Consider the following 17,322-nt stretch of genomic DNA (forward strand, 5'->3'; position numbering starts at 1 on the left):
GAAAATTTCTTCCTCTGGAGGAAGGTGGGCTTGGAGGCAGAAATTCCACTGCAGCCTCCAGCTTCAGTGTCTTTGGCTCATAAGTGACAGTTGGAACCAAGCCCAGTGGGTACACCTGTAATCCCAGCTGCTGGGGAGGCTGAGGCAAGAGGATGACAACTTCCAGGTCAGACTGGGATACGAGTGAGACCCTGTCTCAAAATAATAATAATAATAATGATAATAATAATTATTATTATTATTATTATTATTATTATTAAAAGGGCTGGAGATACAGCACCCCTGCAATGGTAGTGCAATCCCAGTACTTGCAAAAAAAAAAAAGTGAGGAGTAGAAGAAAACTGTGTTGCCCTGTGGTTCTACTGGCTTCAGAAATAAGGGCAGGACAAGTTCAAACAGCGACCTTTGTGCATGTTCAGTGGGGGAAAAGTGTCATTTAAAGGCCAACTCCCATGGTAGATGGGCCTAGAAAGTGTTTACCAGAAGACTTAGAAATCAGCTTCTGAAACTGTTAAGTGTGTTGGAGTGATCCAAATCAGAGGGTAGATAGGAAAAATATCTTCCCTTCCTTCTTAATCTCCAGGGAATTGAGAAATAAGAATCAAACACTCAAGAACGAGGATTGAGGAAGTGGGATGTAAAAATGGCTTCCTAGATTCCTTGTTTGAAAAGGAAGCCTGAATTTCCTAAAGCAGGAAACTCTTCCTTTTTGAGGAATCCGACCTCAGTCGTCTTAGTTTAGCTTTTTTTTTTTTTTTTTATGTCTTTACTATTCATTTGCCCTGTGATGCTTACAAAACAAAGAGACAGGAAGCATCTTGATGAAAAAGTTCTCATGTCGTCATGCTATGTGCAGAAAATAGTGCAGACAGTCTTAACAGAGATGAGTGAGGGGCACAGCTTGGGGGCGGGGCCAGGCTCGGGGGCGGGGTCTGGCAAGGGTGGGGCATAGCCACAAGGGTTGACCCTGAACCTTGGACAGTTGGAGCCTGAAAGAACCTTGGAGTAACCTTATTCAGTGCTACCTCATTTCATAAGTAAAATAAGGTCTAAAGCGTTCAAAGAGACTGCCACAGTTGCACAGCCAATAGGCAGCTGAGCTAGTAGCCCAAGAACAGATCTCTGATGAGGGATTTTCTTCAGAGAGGTTCATATAACTGATACTGAGAGAGTCAAAAGGCACTGAGGGTTTCTTAGGCTATTTTGATTTTTATTTATAATTTAACTTATTTTTTATTAACAAATAATTGTGCATATTTATAGGGTATGATGTGATTTTTTGATCACTCTACATTATAGAAAATTGGACCAAGCTAATTAAAATATCCATCACTTCACCAACTTTTCTTTTTTTTTTGGCAATGAGAATACTAAAAATCTATCCTTTCTGTAATTTTGAAATGTGCATTATTATAACTGTGGTCACCGTGCAGAATAATAGGTTACTAAACTTACTCCTCTATTCTGAGATTTAGTTCCCTTTGATCAAATCTTCCTGTTGCCTATCCATCCTCCATCCCCACTGCCTCTGGTAATCACCTTTCTAGTCTCTGTTTCTATGAGGTCACCTCACACATATATGTGAAATTATGTAACATTTGTCTTTCTATGTCTGGCTTATTTCACTTGCCATCATATCTTTTAGTTCCATCCATGTTGACAAATGACAATGAATGACAAAATTTCCCTATTTCCAAAGTTGTGTAGCAAGTATTCCATTGTATATATATGTCACAGTATATATCACATTTTATTTTCCATTTGCCCCTATACACTTAGGTTGCTTCCATATCTCAGTTATTGGCTGAATTAAACATGAAAGCACAGATATCTCTTTGACATATGAATTTCAATTTCTTGGGATAAATGCCCCAACGTGGGATTGCTGGGTCATGTGGTAATTCTCTTTTACATTTTTGAGGAACCTCCGTGTTATTTTTCAGAATGGACTGTACTAGTTTATATTTCTACCAACAGTGTACAAAAGTTTCATTTTCACTAAATCCATGCCAATACTTGTTATTGTTCATCTTTTTTTTTAAATAATAGCCATCCTAATGTGTGAAGTGATGTCTCATTATGGTTTTAATTTGCGTTTCCCTGAGATGTTGAACATTTTTTCACATGTCTGTTGGCCATTCATATCTCTTCTTTTGGAAAACATCTGTTCAGATCCGTTGCCTATTTTTTAATTGGGTTATTTGTTGTCTTGCTATTGGGTTGTTTGGATTCCTTATATATTTTGGATATTAGCCTCTTCTCAGATGTATGGTTTGCAAGTATTTATCATGGTCAGTTTACTTTGGTTTGCCTTTGACCTTCACCACCCCATCTGGTAAGCATAAATTGTGGTTGCTAATTGGCTTTCCTTGAAACATTTGTGAAGGACTCTCTTTGAAAGGAGTCAGCAGAGTTTAGAAGGGAGGAACTAACGGTTGCAGTGCATTTCATACCCCTACTCTCAGACTCCTTCCAGAATGGCCTTGGAAGTTCTCAGTAGGCTGACACCAGGCAGAGGCTAGACTTTGATCTGAAAATGTTTGCATGATGCAATTTCATGTGCATGGGGCAATTGGTTTTGCTGGAAAGTCTAACCAAGAGAAAGCTTTCTGACTCTGGCATTAGCTCACTCTTCACCTGTCCGTGCACCTTATACTTCCTACATTTTTTTCCATATAAAATTTGCAACTTAAGAACTACCTTTTAAAACAAGCGGACTTGATTTTTTATATATAGCATATATCATTATGGAAATGTTGCTGTGCTTCCAAAACCTCCTAAAAGGTTGGGAAGATTATTTTATTTGATTCCAGTTTTTTCTTGTGCTTTTAGATGAGGTTATAAACAAGCCATGATGCAAAGAGCCTACCGAGAGACGCACAACAGAAGCAGCCTTAGAAATAGAAATTGAATTTATAGGCAGTGAGATAGGATAATTAGTTTTTATATTTAAAAATATTCTCCATCCAGAGGAGCCTGCTGTCTCGAATAGAGAAAGGAATTAAGTTTGAATCCCAGTACCTCGAATAATTTAGTGGAAACTGTCAGCTTTGTATAAAATATATACATAAATCTGCTGTGTGTGAACACACGTAAAACACACATACACACAGTATTATGAATTAAAGTGTGCATTCAAATCCAATAATTATGATTGTACTAATCATTTATACTTATAAAACCTAAAAAACAAAAAAAGAATCTAAAAAGCTAAAGATAATCTGATTGGCCCTCTTCTGCCTTTTATTTTATTTTACTTTTTGGCTCTGAGTAGTTAATTTTCTGAGTCCAAAAAAATCAAACAAACAAAAACTTGCTCTTCGCTGCTTTTCACATAAAAAACAAAAACTGTATCTGATGTTTACCCTAAGGTTTTTTGATCCGATTCACTACAGAATGTACCTTTAACACACTTTATGTATGTAAAACAAAAAACAAAAAACAAAACAAGAGCGTGTGAAGTGTGTGCTGATGTTAAATACGTGTAAATTCAACATGCCTTCTCTAATGGCAGGTGCCTTCGCCTCTGATCTGAGTTGGCAGAAACCAGATCTGGTTTTGGATCTTGAACAGACTTTTTTTTCAGGGTTGCATCATGACTCTTGGGAGGCATCCTGTCTGAAATGTGCTGCCTGCCCAGCTTGGGTCAGTGGGGACAGGGAGAAGGAGTATGGACCAGCCATGCTGAAGTCGCCAACATGTGGAGTCAGTTGCTGGTTCCTTGCTGAGGGTCTGGCCAGTGGAACTGTCATGGCTTGTGGCTTCCTTGTTTCCACAGAGGATGCCTGAGGGAGGGATGAACTTGAAGACAGAGGGAGTGGCCCTGAGCCTGCCACGGCTTTCTCTAGTTTGATTTTGAGCCTGGGGGTGCCGGAAGCAGGACCCTCTCAGTACCTGCTCTGTGGATCATAGGAGGGTTTCATCCACTCGGTGATCTTTATCCCTTTCTCTGGCTCCTGTTCTAAATCTCTTTCAGAGGAAGAAAAAGACATGGTTGTTAAAGCATGAACTTGCAGGTCAGCTTTTCTTACATCAGACTCCAAGATGATGTCCAGTGCCTTTTGTTGAACTGAAATGCTAGATTGGTTTGAAATAACTGAGCCATTCGTTGCCTGGGGATAGGAAATCTTTCTGTGGTCCAAGGGAGGTTGGTTGGTGGGTGTGAGTATGTTTGCATGTTTGCAAATGTAGAAAGCGGGATGGCTTTAGGGATGGCTTTGCCTTGTGGGGACAACATTGCAAGACCCGCTGCTCCTGAAAGCTGGAGGGAGTTGCCTGGGCGAGTTGGTCCTCACTCCTAGAGCCATTTCCATTCAGGTACAGTTTCCTTCGGCTGCCTGAAGTTTTCAGTGTCAGATCAAGTTTTCTGGTTTGCCATCTGTTCCTTTCCTTTGCTAACTGATCTTTACATAATGTGACTCTGTGTTAATTAGACATGTGTCTCTTTGTCATTTATCTGGGGAAGGGGTTAATGATGATTTGTGTGACTTTAATTGGTTTTCCTCCAAACTGTTATATTTAATTTATTATTTTATAAGAACTCCAAGAGATTGGGAAAGAGGAAGAGAGGCTCACTTTGATTCTTCATAGTCCTAATCATATGACTTGAAAAAAAAAAAATCTCGGCCTACATGTTTTGGGATTTTAAAAAATACAGTCCTTTAAGTTCTTGTTAAAAGGTAATATATATGAGAATGAATTTACTGCTTACCAGTGCACAATTTATTAGTCACATTTGTTGGTCTATATTAATTTATTTTTTAATAAGTAACATGTTTGCAGGGCTTGAAATTCAAAAAAATTCTAAAAGGTATGTAGTGGAGTCTTCTTTCTATTATTCTCAGACATCTTGTTTCCTTTCCCAGAATCTGTATTGTTAGGGTCTTGTGTGTGCATATATTTGTACTTTTGTATACACATATGTACATGCATGGTATACATGTATGGATATTTATATATACTTTTCCCCTTTCTTTGCAGTGTGGCTAAACATACATGTTGTTTTGCATATGTTATTTAAATACATGTTGGAATTCAGCACATATCAATAGGATAAGAGCGTCCTCTTTTTTTTTGGTAAGACCGCACTGATTACTGCTCAGTGAATTGTAACTAGTCCCTTACTGATAGACATTTAGCTGTTCCCAGTTTTTGCCAGGACAAACAATGATGTAGTGAACAGCTTTGTATTACATTATTTTGTATATATCTAGGGAAAAGATCCTAGGAATGGAATGCTGCCACTGAAAGTGAGTACGTTCGTCATTTTGATTGATTCTGTCAAATTGCCCTCAACAGAGGTTAACATTTTATAGTTCTACCAGCAGTATGAATAGTGATCAGCCCTTTTTATATTAGTGAAAATGATAGATGAAATAGCTATCCTAGCTTATAGTTTAATTTGTTCTCTCTCTTATTTTGAGTGAGTTGAATATAATGAGCACTCTGAAGTAAAAAATGATGAATTCTTACAATTGGATCTGTGTGTGTGTGTGTGTTTCAAAGATGGAAGCCCATTTGTGCATATCTCCCTCTAATCCTTCAAAGCACTAGGAAATTATATCTGGTTTCTAGTAAATTAGATAACTAATTTCTATATAGCTGTGTATTAACAGTAGAGATGCTACCAATGTTAGAAGATACGTAATATTCTTCTTCAGATGATTACCAAAAACATTGCTGAAATCTAATTTCAACTGAAATTATTTTTCAAAATAATTCATTTAAAATTAACTGAATCAGGTTTTGATTTGTAAGGGTACATGATATCTTCTGAGATACAATATTACAAGTCCATGAGACTCTGACATGTTTTCCCATCTACTAAAAGTCTACATATTCTAGAGAAATTACAATTTGACTAACATAGGAAAAATGGTCTTTTCCATAAAAATGACCATTTTCTTCTTGATATTTTTTTTCTTTGTGTTGAGCTTTAGCTGAAAATCCTTGTGGTTATTTTTTTATTTTTATCATTTCCTTGTATAGCGGTACTAGAGATTGAACCTAGAGGCACTTTACCACTGAGCTGCACCCCAGCCCTTTTTATTTAATTATTTATTTTAACAAGATAAGGTTAAGTGGCCCAGGTTGGCCTGGTCCTTGTGATTTTCCTGCTTTTAGCGTCCCTCCTGCCTCAGCCTTCTGAGCGCCTGGGATTACAGGTGTGGACTGCTGTGCCCCAGCCTTTGTGGCTATTTTTAGCAACTATAGCTTGAATTCATCTGTGTGATCACATGGCCCCTACCAGAAAGAGAAGTCTGAGGGTCATTACTGGTGTCCGTCTCCTTGTTCATGTTTCTTGCTTGCACCCACAAGTCACATAAACCTTTGTAAGCGGGAAAATACACTGTTGATTTCTTGGCAGAATGAATGCTCTGTCCTATGCCTTAACATACAAGCCTATCACTTACGTAGCTAAAGATTGAGTAGCAACTCCGTGGTCCGCTGCCACTGTCTCTCCCCTGTGAGTCCACACCTATGCCTTCTTCAGGCTGTGAAAAGGCATGGCTTCTTTGGCAAACATGGAATCTGAACACTGAGCATCTGCTACAATATCATAGTAGGGATTTCCCTTTGGGATGCACATACTTGCCATTTCAACAATTTTGCAGAGAACACAATGATACCATTTCTGGCACCCAGTTAAGAAATCAGTTTCCAAAATTAAATTTCTTTTAATGTCTAATAATAGCTTTGAAGTGTTGTATTAACATCCCTTCCTGAAGCTAAACTCACAAAATTTTAGAGCCAGAAGGAGATTTGGAGATGGTCCAGCAGTTAATCCCACTTTTCTAGGTGAGAGAACTGAAGCTGAGAGGTCAGGGTCACTGCGGTGAGGGAGGAGAAAGCTGGCCTTCTGCAGTTCTGGCTCCAGACCCCACTTGGCAAAATTGCTCCAGAATCTTGCTTACACGTGATTTGTATTTTCCTGGAAGAAAAACATGTATCAATCCTAAGGTCTCTTAGTAAACTTGTTGGTAGCTCAGCCTTAGGTGGGGGTTGGTTTTGCTGAAGACCCCTCAGCAGAGAGAAAACCCCAGAGTGCTCCTTCTGAGAAACAGCTGGACAGCACACCTGGCACAACCCCCTCTCTCGGGAAAGGGCTGGACACCAATCCCCTGTCTGAAAAATAAGGTCTTCAGGATGCTCATGCTGGTGTGGAGATGCACTTACACAACTGTGACCACTTCCTGGTGGCTTCTACTGTGTACAAATAGAGGCACAAACTGGGAAAAATAAAGGCTTTGGCACTGATGGGCTGGGGCTGGTCAGAGCGACCACTTCCCATCAGCATGTCAGGAAACCTCTTGTGAGGACTGTTGTCCTTTTAGGAAGGGGGAAAGCTGCGGGGAGGGGTGGGCAGGACAGAGGGAGGCAGTGGAGGGGAGAAGGAAGGGGCCAGGAGCTGCCTGCTTCAGGTAACACTTCTCCAAAGTGTCTTGCTTGAACCAAATCCTTTAATATTGAAGACATGCCTGGTACCTCCCAAAGCAGGGTTTCCAGGCCTGGACTTTTATCTGAAATTTAGACCCTGTGGCTAACTGATCACTAGACCCTGTGAGATACTTGACCCTCAGCCCATCTAGGACCATGTCACCATCTCACCCCTCTTCTCACCAGGTCCTTTCTCTGCACTCTTGTCTCAGTTGTGTCACGGATCTCCAAACTGACCAAGTCAGAACTTGGAGTCATCCTTGATTCATCTTCTGCCCACCTCCAGCCCCCACCCAGGTCACCTACCTGGTCCATTCACCTCCTTCATGTCTCCTGACTCCTTCCCTTGTCCTGGCTCACTGCCACCATCTTAGTTCACAACCACATCACTTCTTCCCTAAGTTACTGCGACCCTCTCCAGGTGGCCTCTCTCACCCAGACAGTCCTGTAGACTGTGGCCAGAGAGATCTTTCTAGAAAAGTCAGTCCAATTGTGGAATTCCCCTGCCTAGAAGGCTCCATTGGCTGCCCACCACCTCAGGGAAACTGTTGTGACTGGTCCCTTGCAGGTCAGTAGCCACGACTCTGGCTGTACCCTGCCCTCCCACCTCCACCCCGACAGGCTGCCTGGAACACACCAGGGCATTTCCCACCCCCTGACCTTTGCACATGCTAGTCCCTCTGAGCCATACGTCCTGCCTCACCTGCTTCCCACTTCTTATCTCATTCCTACTTCTTTCTGAGGTGACCTTAGATGTCACTTTTTAGAGACATCTTCCTTGACCAACACTTATTTAAGAAGCACTTATGCTTGCATTTGTTCACTACGTACCAGGCACTCATCTAAGGACTTTGCATACATCCATTCATTGGCTCCTCTTAGCCTTGGGAGGAAGGAAGGACGATCATCTCAATTTTATGAATGAACAAACAGACCCTTTCTAAATAGTGAAGCAACCACTTGCCTAAGTTCACACAGCGTTGAGGGCCAGAAGACTCTTTGGCACTTGATTTTGATTTGTAAGTGATAGGTGTGTGTGTGTGTGTGTGTGTGTGTGTGTGTACATATGTGTGTATATATGTTAATTTTTTTGAGTAGGTAATCTAAGCACATAATATAAATGCAAGAGACTCAAAGAGTACACAGTTCAGCACCAGCAGGTCTCCTTCCTGACCTTGCTCCCCCGCCACCCATCTCTCCCTCAAAGCGCCTACTGTTGCCAGTCCCTTGTGTACCTTCCCAGGGGTGCACACAGATATGCTTGTGTCTGCATGAGGTGTTGTTTTCCATTCGTGATGACACACTTCGATTGCCATTTTTAATTTGCTTTGTTTGGTGAGCAGTGTGCCTTGCGGCTTGTTCCATATCAATATATTAAGCGCTTCCTCTTCTCCTTTATGTCTAAATAATAGGCCATCATAGGGATATGCCATCATTTATTTATCAGTGTCCTTTTGTTGGACATTTAGGTTCTTGTCAGAGTTTTGCTAGAACCATCAGTGCAGCAAAAACGGGCTTCCTGACGACGTCATTGTGCACACTTCTGGGTTCACCTGCAGGATAGAATCCTGGGATTGGAATTCAAATCCAAGAGTAAGTCTATTGGTGATTTTGATAGATAGTGCTAGATCATCCTCCCTGGTGGATGCCTTATTTCTTCTCTCATGAGTATTTATGAGAATGTTTCTTTTTGCATAGCCTCATTGTTGTGTATCTATCAAACATTTTGATGTTTGCCATTCTGAGAAGTTTAACCCTCATTTCTCTGGTTCTTTTAAGTATCTTTTGGTGGGTTTATGAACTATTTTGATTTTCTGTTAGCTGACTTTCATTGGGCTTTGTTGGATTTTTTTTCTTGATTTATAGGCATTTCTTATATTTTTTAAGGAAATTAGCCTTCTCTCTGTGATTCATGTTCTAGATAGTTCTTCTGGTTTGCCATTGTATTTTGTTTAGGGTGTTTTTTTTCCCAATGCAGGAAATTTTTATTTTCATGTAATCAGATTTATCAGGTTTTTTCTTTTATAGCCTCTAGGATTTGAGTCATGGTTAGACTGACCTTCCCCATGCCTAGACTATAAAATTCTCCTCTGAGTGCATGCCTGTGTCTGTGTGAAGCTGCTGCAAATAGAGAAGTAGTACCATAGTTTAGAAAACAGATCCCAAAGTCAGACTGACCCAGCTGCCCTGGCTCCATCTCTAACTAGTTCTGTAATCTCGGATGAGATTTTAAAACGGGTTAGTAAGTGCTACACCTAGGGTTACGGTCACCACGAAGATCAAATGCGACACCGTGGGGAAGGGCCTCCTGTGCAGTTGTGAGAAATGGGTCTCTCCCTCCCAGCTCATTATAGCTCCCGACTTCTACCTCCTCTGAGGTCCTCTCACTGCGGGGCCTTTCCTCCAGACCCCACTCCCCAGCCGACCTGCTGCAGGGCCCAGTGCTGGCTTTGAGTGCTTGGCTGTTTGTTTTGATTCAAGAGAGAAAGACCCGGGGCTCTGGCTGGAGCCACCTGGAGGGCTGCAGGTGCTTCTCCACGTGCCCCGCAGCTGTGCTCCCACCCCTCCAGGGCCCTGGCGCCTCGGGCATCTCATCCTATCCACGGGTCACTAGTGAGAGTCCCTGATCTTCCCTTTGAGCCCCCCCGTGGCCCCTCCTGCCTCTGCAGCTCTGCTCTGTGGACATTGCTGCCCTGTGGTGCCCCAGGGCCTCAGAGGGCGGCCACTTCAACTGGATCCCTTGCTCATTCTGACCTGAAACCACGTTTGCCGCGTGCAGGTGCCCCGTGAGTGTTTTTGCCCAAGTGAGTTGAGAGAAGCAAGGGGTTGGGGCGTGGTACTGGCTGTAGGAGCCGGACGTCACTCCGGTCTGTCATCGTTCTCAGCCGCCTGTCAAAAGGAATTAAAGTAATATCTTTTTCAAGTGGATAATCACCTTAAAATTTCATATGTGTCAGCTTATGTTAATACTTATTAGTTGCTATGATTTTTTGACTCCTTAAATATGTTTAATATTATGCATGCTCTTCAAAAAATTTGAAGACAAATTTGGAGACAAAGCTGAGAATTTGACCTTCCTGACTTTTATATCTGTTGTTGCCTTCTATCCTCCTTTACCTCTTTAAGTATTTCCTTTGTATATTTTAACAAAGGCGCTCCTTGAAATTTCAGAGGTAGGACATGCCGCTGGTGGTGGGGTGTGTGCACCATCATCTCATATCAATTTTACCACCATCCTGACCATTAATTAAAACAATGCTTGGTGCACAGTGTCACGCTTTATAGGGAGGGTATGTATAATGGTCTCCTGCCTCATCTGAAGTGTGCTTGCTCAGAGACAGGCAGAGAGATTAGGGGGAAAGGCAGAGGACATATTATCAGGAAAAACTAGAGGAATTAAAGTATTTTACTGTCTTATTAAATTTAACATGTGTCTGCTGTGGGCAGGCTCAGTGATGGGTGAGGCAGGAACCTGCGTGCGGACACTTCTCTTTATCATTTACTACGCTTTGATTTGTAAGGAATTGAAGCAGGGCATCTTCACTCCATTTTATGGATGAGGAAATTGAGTTGAAGGAAAGTGGACTAAATTCACTGATCCCACAGTGCAGTGGGGCCAGGATGAGGTGGGGGAACCTGGATTCCAAGCCTGGCATCTCCATCCATGTTGCACTGCCTTCCAGAACCTTCCTGTTCCATAAAGGGGAGAGGATGAAGGACAGTAATGTGACTGTTTTCAGTGGAAAAGTTGAAAAGTAAGGAGATTAAAAATAAGAGGAAACAAATGGATACCGTGGAGTTTTCTTTCTGCTTGGGGCTTTTGGCTCTTCCTTCTGCAACGCATTTGGATATGGTGGACATTCAAGAGAGGTCACTGTCAGCCATCCTGCTACCCCCACACCACCTTCATGAAGGAGGTCTCCTTGGGATGAGTAGTAAAGGGGCGCGTGTGCACGTTCCTTTCTGGCCAACAATCCCAGTGAAGGTAAACTATACCAAACTGCCTGGAACCCTGGACCCAAAGGGCTACTTTCTTTTCTTTTCTCTTTCTTTCCTTTTTTTTTTTTTTTTTTTGCGGTGCTGGTTGGAACCCAGGGCCTTGCACGTGCTAGGCAGGTGCTCTACCCCTGAGCTACACTCCCAGGCCTCCAAGGAACTTATTTTTAAAAGTGCTTGAGGTTCTCCGGTTCGCATGCTCTGTTACTAGGATGTTCTGTTGCTTTAAAACCTCTCAGGCCTGCTTCCTCCCACCCCATACCACTTCCACAGATCTGGGCACGGGCGGGCGGACTCGCCATACCCACTGGCTGCCCTGCCCGCAGAGCCCACGGTCGCTCAGAGCCCTGCGTTTTCTTGGGAGGATTTCAGCCCCTCTGTGAAGGATTTCAGCTTTCTCTCCTGTTCCCAGAGGAAGCTTCTTTCCCCCGTCTTGAAATCTTGCTGTATTCCTTAGTGTTTTGGAAACAGAATGCTCAGCGAGAGAATCCTGGCTTTGTGAACACTGGACCACGTCGTTCCCTGGCACAACAGTCTCTCCCTTGTGTTAAACATCTGAGAACAGAAGTTCTAAGTAACATTTTTATATTCCTGTTGATGTGAGTTTTTTTATTTGGGGACAACAGTTTGGGGCCTGTTCCTCTGTCAAGTTCTGATGTACTGTCCCCTTCTTCAATGACAGGAATGCCACTGACCCATAGCTTGGGACTGTACTTAGGCCAGGGTGGTGGTGAGTGTTCATCTGCCCTCCGGAACTTCTTGCTGGGTCCCTGCAGGATTCTCTGAGGGCTCTTGTCAGAGTGGGATGGCTGGCTAACAGAGGAGGCACCCCGTCACCGGCCTGGCCTGGAGCTGAGTGGCTGACCTCATCAGCCTCAGCGGACCAGATGGGCAGACAGACCAAAATAGCCACTGTCCACCTCCTTTCTGGAAGGCAGAGGGCTGCTCCTGAGGTCCAACGAGACCTAATTTGGTCAGAATCCCAGCTCAGGAGGTTAAGCTCTGACCCTGGCACTAGTTCCTTACCTCTGGTTCTGGATTTTCACCAACCACGTTTGCATACCTTGGGAGGTGATCCGCCACACCAGCGCCAATTAATTTGATAGCAAACACCCTCACCGTGAAAGCACTTTCAATTATTTTCCTTTATTTTGTACTTGTACAAAGTGCTTGTACTTTGAGTCCAAAGAAAATACGTGGGTGTGTTCTCATCTTTAGGCGAACCCCATATTACCAAAATCCAGTTTTGTATGAAAAATAAGACTTCTATTTTTCAAAAACTTTATTACCAAATTCCTTAAATGGCATAGTTAGTCTAATAAAAATACAACTGATTCCCCCCCAAAATGTTTTTATTTCTAAGTTTCAAAGCTATTTCTTTTTCTTATTCATTCAACAAACACAGGTTGAGTTGTTCCACAAGAGGTGAGCTGCCCTGCTCGGGTATCTTGTGGCTAGTGACAGGAGCACTGTGACTCTGGTGTTTTCTCTCGTTGGGTTGGAGAACTTTTTCTTGTTTCCTGTTCCCTCTGTGAATATTTATTTTGTGCTTCCTGTGGGCCAAGCATTGTGCTGCTGTTCTCTGCCTTTTCTGGATGGGGGTGCTTGGGATGGTGTAGTCTTGTGGGGAAGATGAGGTAATACTGGTCTCGTGGCCACCAAGCCACTGGTCACTGGTGTGGCTGGTCCTTGCTCTTCCAAGCAGGAGCAGCAGCAGAGGCCCAGGGAGCCTCAGGCAATGGGACGGATTAGATTATTTTCTAAGTGAAAGAACATTCTACTCCTCCTGTCTAACCTTTCTTTGCAGACTAAAATTGGAACAATCACTCACTCTATGAGCAGACAAATGATAATAAAAAGAAAAAAAATACCCTTTCCAAGGCAGCCTGACCGCACCTGTGAAAGTCAACTGCGTTTGGATAAGATGAAGCCCCTTCAGGGGGAATGGAGGCCTTCTCCAGACCTTAATTGATTTTTGTGTTTATTGTGCACCTTCTAATTCTTGGTAGAGAAGTGATTTGTGGGGCAGAGCACTTTATGTGTTATGGGCGCTGTATTATGTAATGCCATTCTTATCCAAAGATCATTCTGCTTGGTTTTGCCCTTTCTTCTGATCCAGCTCGTGTGTACTAGTCTTTTTCATTTCTTCTTCTCTGAGCAGTTATTGTTCCTCTTATTTCTCCCACTTGATCAACTCCCATCCTCTGCCAGGAAAATGGGAGGAGATGTGGGCACTTTGTCCATTTTTTTTTCTATTTTTAAGATCAATTGGCTGCATGTCTCCCACCACCTTTTTCTGAATGAGCTCATCAGGTAATAAGGATCCTGAGACTGCTCTTTAGGAGCTGGGTTGTGCTTATTCCTCAGGATCGAGGAACTGTCTGCCCTGCTTGTCTGTGATCTATGTCAGCGCCCAGCCCTGCTGGCTAAGGTGAGCCTGGCTCCCACACGGGACAGCTGATACAGGTGCCCTGCTCTGTAAGAAGGTTCTGTAGACTAGTGCCTACTAAGATATCTTTTGGTAAAATGAGGAGGTCTTGAAGCCTTGAGTTATGTACCTCTTGAGCAATTCACATAGTGAGTTCAGAACTTGGAGATCCAAAAGGTATTGCCATGTTTTCAGTTATGTTGCTAAGGAACTCTGGTAGTTCTAGGAAAGTTCAAATGATCCATGGCTCTGTGTGTGTGTGCGCGCACATGTTGGTGCATGTGTGTAGGTATGGAACAAGAAAAATCAGATCCTTCATGTTCCTGAACTATAGTGAAATGCTTGTGAAGCTTGTTCAATGGTGACCTCAAGGAAAAACACAGACTTTGTTTACAGCAGTGTTCATGCGACCAAGAAAAAAAAGCAGATGAGAAGTAGCCAGGCATATTCAAAGCACTACTAATATATCAGGTTTCTGGAACATCTGAGTCTAAGGGTTTGGTCTTCCTCACGATATGTTGAGAGGTGATATTTTAAAAGCGAGAAAGGGGAGGAGGCCAGCTGCAGGGGACAGTAACAGAGACAATTAGAAAGCAGATGTGTGTAGCTGAACGTAGCCAGCTTTACACAGGACCACCATGTCTTCTGCATGCCGGGCGGAAGGGAGAGTTCTGTTCAAGGTCACATAGTAAAAATCGAGCCATTTTATTCTCTGTGCAGTAGCAACACAGGCATGCTGCGGGGTTTGGGACTGTGACTTACTTTCTTGTTGGCATGGCTCCCATCTGTCCTGGAAGTCCCTTCCGAGGTGACCTTGCCCCCTGCAACATGGATGCCAGGGAAAACACTGAGTCTAGACATCTGATCACCAGGTAGGCAGGTAAGGTAATCACCTGGATGGCTGGAAGGTGTTACGAGGGAAAAGGAAGGCTAGAAAGAAAATAAAAGCAAACGGTTTCCCCTTGGGCCATGACTGCAATCAGGATTCTACTGCTGATAAAATGCCACCCCTTTGTTCTGCTTCCTGCATGTTCGTCCATCCGGTAGCCGCGGGGCATTCCATTCAGGTTCCACTCACCTGGCCTTTCCTCGGTGCCAATGAATGGCAAGGTGCTCCCCAGCTGCCAAGCGGAGCTGGGTGCAAACAGACCTCAGCAAAGCCTTCCCACGCCTGTGTTTGTCTTCTGCCTTTTGCCCGGCGCCCTGTGTTGGGGGCTGGGGCCCTTGCTCTAGGTCCCCACGGTCACCAGTAGGCCTGTTCACGTGGGAGGTGACAGCAGTGTTTTGCCACATTACAAGCTGCTGGGTTCAATGTGAGCAGAGGGCATGAGGCTTCTCACAGCCAGGAGAGTCACAGCCTGTACCGCCGGGCAAAGGCGCTGGACCCAGGCCATGCGGGGGACACTTTGAATTTCTTCTTGTGGGTTTGGTAAACATGATGAGCCAACGTTAGTGATGAAGTGCTGTTGTGAGGTTTTCTGATGCAGGCTAACCGAGTTACTGAAATCTTTGCCGGGCACTGTTTGCATTTTTAATCTACAAAGGAAGCCAGTGATGAGCTCTCTCAGTGTTCATTGTAGCTGATGCCTCATCAGCCAAGTCAGTAGGGAAAATCACCCTCATCCATGATACAAACCCACAAAAAGCCCAGAAATCATTTGTGTTTGGTGTTGAAGTGGAGTCAAGAGTGTGAGCACACACGGGATCAGACGTCATCCTCTTTCAAAGTCCAGGCTGATGCCACCCGCCCCCACCCCCAGCCCAGTTCTGCTCTCCCTGAAGACTGGGACAGTATCTGGGGAACTAGGAGGCAGGGGACAGGTGGAGGAGATGGCCATCAATCATCAGAGTACGTTGACAGCCGTGGAGAGAGCTATGTTTTGATAATATCACACGGGTAATTTATTTATACTCTTTTAAAGATAAAAGTAATACACACGTGTGGTTAAAAAAACCAAAGAGCAAGGAAGGCTGTTAATAAATGTTTCTGTTCCTACTTTGCTCAGCTCCTCCCTTAGGCCCACTTCCCTGAGACAGCACCTTAGTCCCTGCACAGGCTCGTTTGTAGTTCTTTGGGGGATCACCTTCGTATCTCTAAATGATGTGCGTGTATACCATTTGTGCCAGTCCAGGGCCGCTGTACCTCAGTACCGTAAACAGCAGGAATGTATTGTCTACCCTCTGGAGGCTGGGAGTCCAAGATCGGGTATCAGCAGGGTAGGCTCCCTTGGAAGTCCCAGGAAATGTCCTCCTGCCTCTTCCGTTTCTGGTGTTGGCCATCAATCCTTGGGGTTCCTTGGCTCACCCCATGTCTCTGTCTTCCACTTCTTAGGAGGACTCATTCATAGTGGCCTAGAGCCCACTTGTGACCTCATTGTAATATCCTGGTCAAAGACCCCATTTCCAAATAAAGTCACATTCCCAGGTACCAGGCACTTGATCATGTCTTTTGAGGGGACACTATAAACCCATAGCATCAGTGTTTCTCAGTTTATAAACATGTGACTCTGTTGTCTTCTTTCAAGATAATGAGGGTTCTCTTCCTTATTCAGCCATCTCTTCCCCCAAGCCTCTTCCCTCCATTTGTGTCCCTAACTCAAAGGGCATTGCTTACACTCATGCAAAATCCTCACACCCTCATCTTATATTCTGCTGACCATAGAGAACCTTGCTAAATGACCCGTTAAAACATGAGAACATTAGCTCCTCCACCCTCCTGCCCACCTCCCCCCAGCCTCTGTCAGCCAGGGCCAAGGTGGGTAACACCTGTGTTCTTTTTTTCCTTACCATAATGGCTAATTCTCTGTTCTTTATCCTCTGGTGCAGAATCAATACTTGACTATAGCTTCTACAGAACTGGAACACCAATAGTATTTTCATTCCTTTTTGTTATGACCCAAATGTATTGGGTTACCTTGCCTTTTTGCATGTTCTTTGGGTTTTAATTAAAATTCTTAATTCTGCTTGCAGAATGGCAATATAATTTCTGTTTGTATAGTACCTTAGAATCTACATTTCCTTTGATTTTAGATGGAAGCCTACTTTCCTAGCTCTGAATTTGGGAATTCCATTTATTAGTACATCTTGAAATTCTCTTGAATTACATATTGAAATGATTCGTTGTGTCCTATGAAACATTTGATCACATGGATCTCTGCTCTTTATGAGTTTTTAGCATAAGGTAACTGAGGTAGTACTGACCAAACTTTTGGGTTTCAAAACTCTTTGTTTCCTTTTTCTATGCAGAAATACTTTTTATTTCTTATGGCTTTTATTGGTGCATTATGATCATACATATTCATATTTCATTGTGACATATTTATGCATGCACATAATGTGATTTGATCAATCTCATTCCCTAGTACCTCTCCTTTCCCTTGCCTCCTCCTTCCCCCTGATCTATTTTCTCTACTCCACTGATCTCTCCTTTCTATTATTGCTTTTTTAGTTGGTGCATTAC

The 17,322-nt window shown here is 43.3% G+C and overlaps 1 protein-coding gene and 1 long non-coding RNA gene across 2 annotated transcripts in view; one reads left to right on the forward strand and one right to left on the reverse strand.

Moving 5' to 3' along the window:
- Bcl2 (BCL2 apoptosis regulator) overlaps positions 1-17,322 on the forward strand; it is a 166,064-nt gene that overhangs the window by 39,331 nt on the left and 109,411 nt on the right. The window lies entirely within an intron of this gene.
- Positions 1,394-15,177, reverse strand: LOC107139464. The gene is made up of 3 exons (XR_001503147.2): positions 14,941-15,177; positions 14,625-14,792; positions 1,394-6,932 (listed from the first exon to the last, which is right to left on the reverse strand). It is a non-coding gene; the product is annotated as an uncharacterized LOC107139464 (long non-coding RNA).

The sequence above is a fragment of the Marmota marmota genome, unplaced genomic scaffold (genome assembly GCF_001458135.2).
Source record: "Marmota marmota marmota unplaced genomic scaffold, marMar, whole genome shotgun sequence".
NCBI classification, from domain to species: domain Eukaryota; kingdom Metazoa; phylum Chordata; class Mammalia; order Rodentia; family Sciuridae; genus Marmota; species Marmota marmota.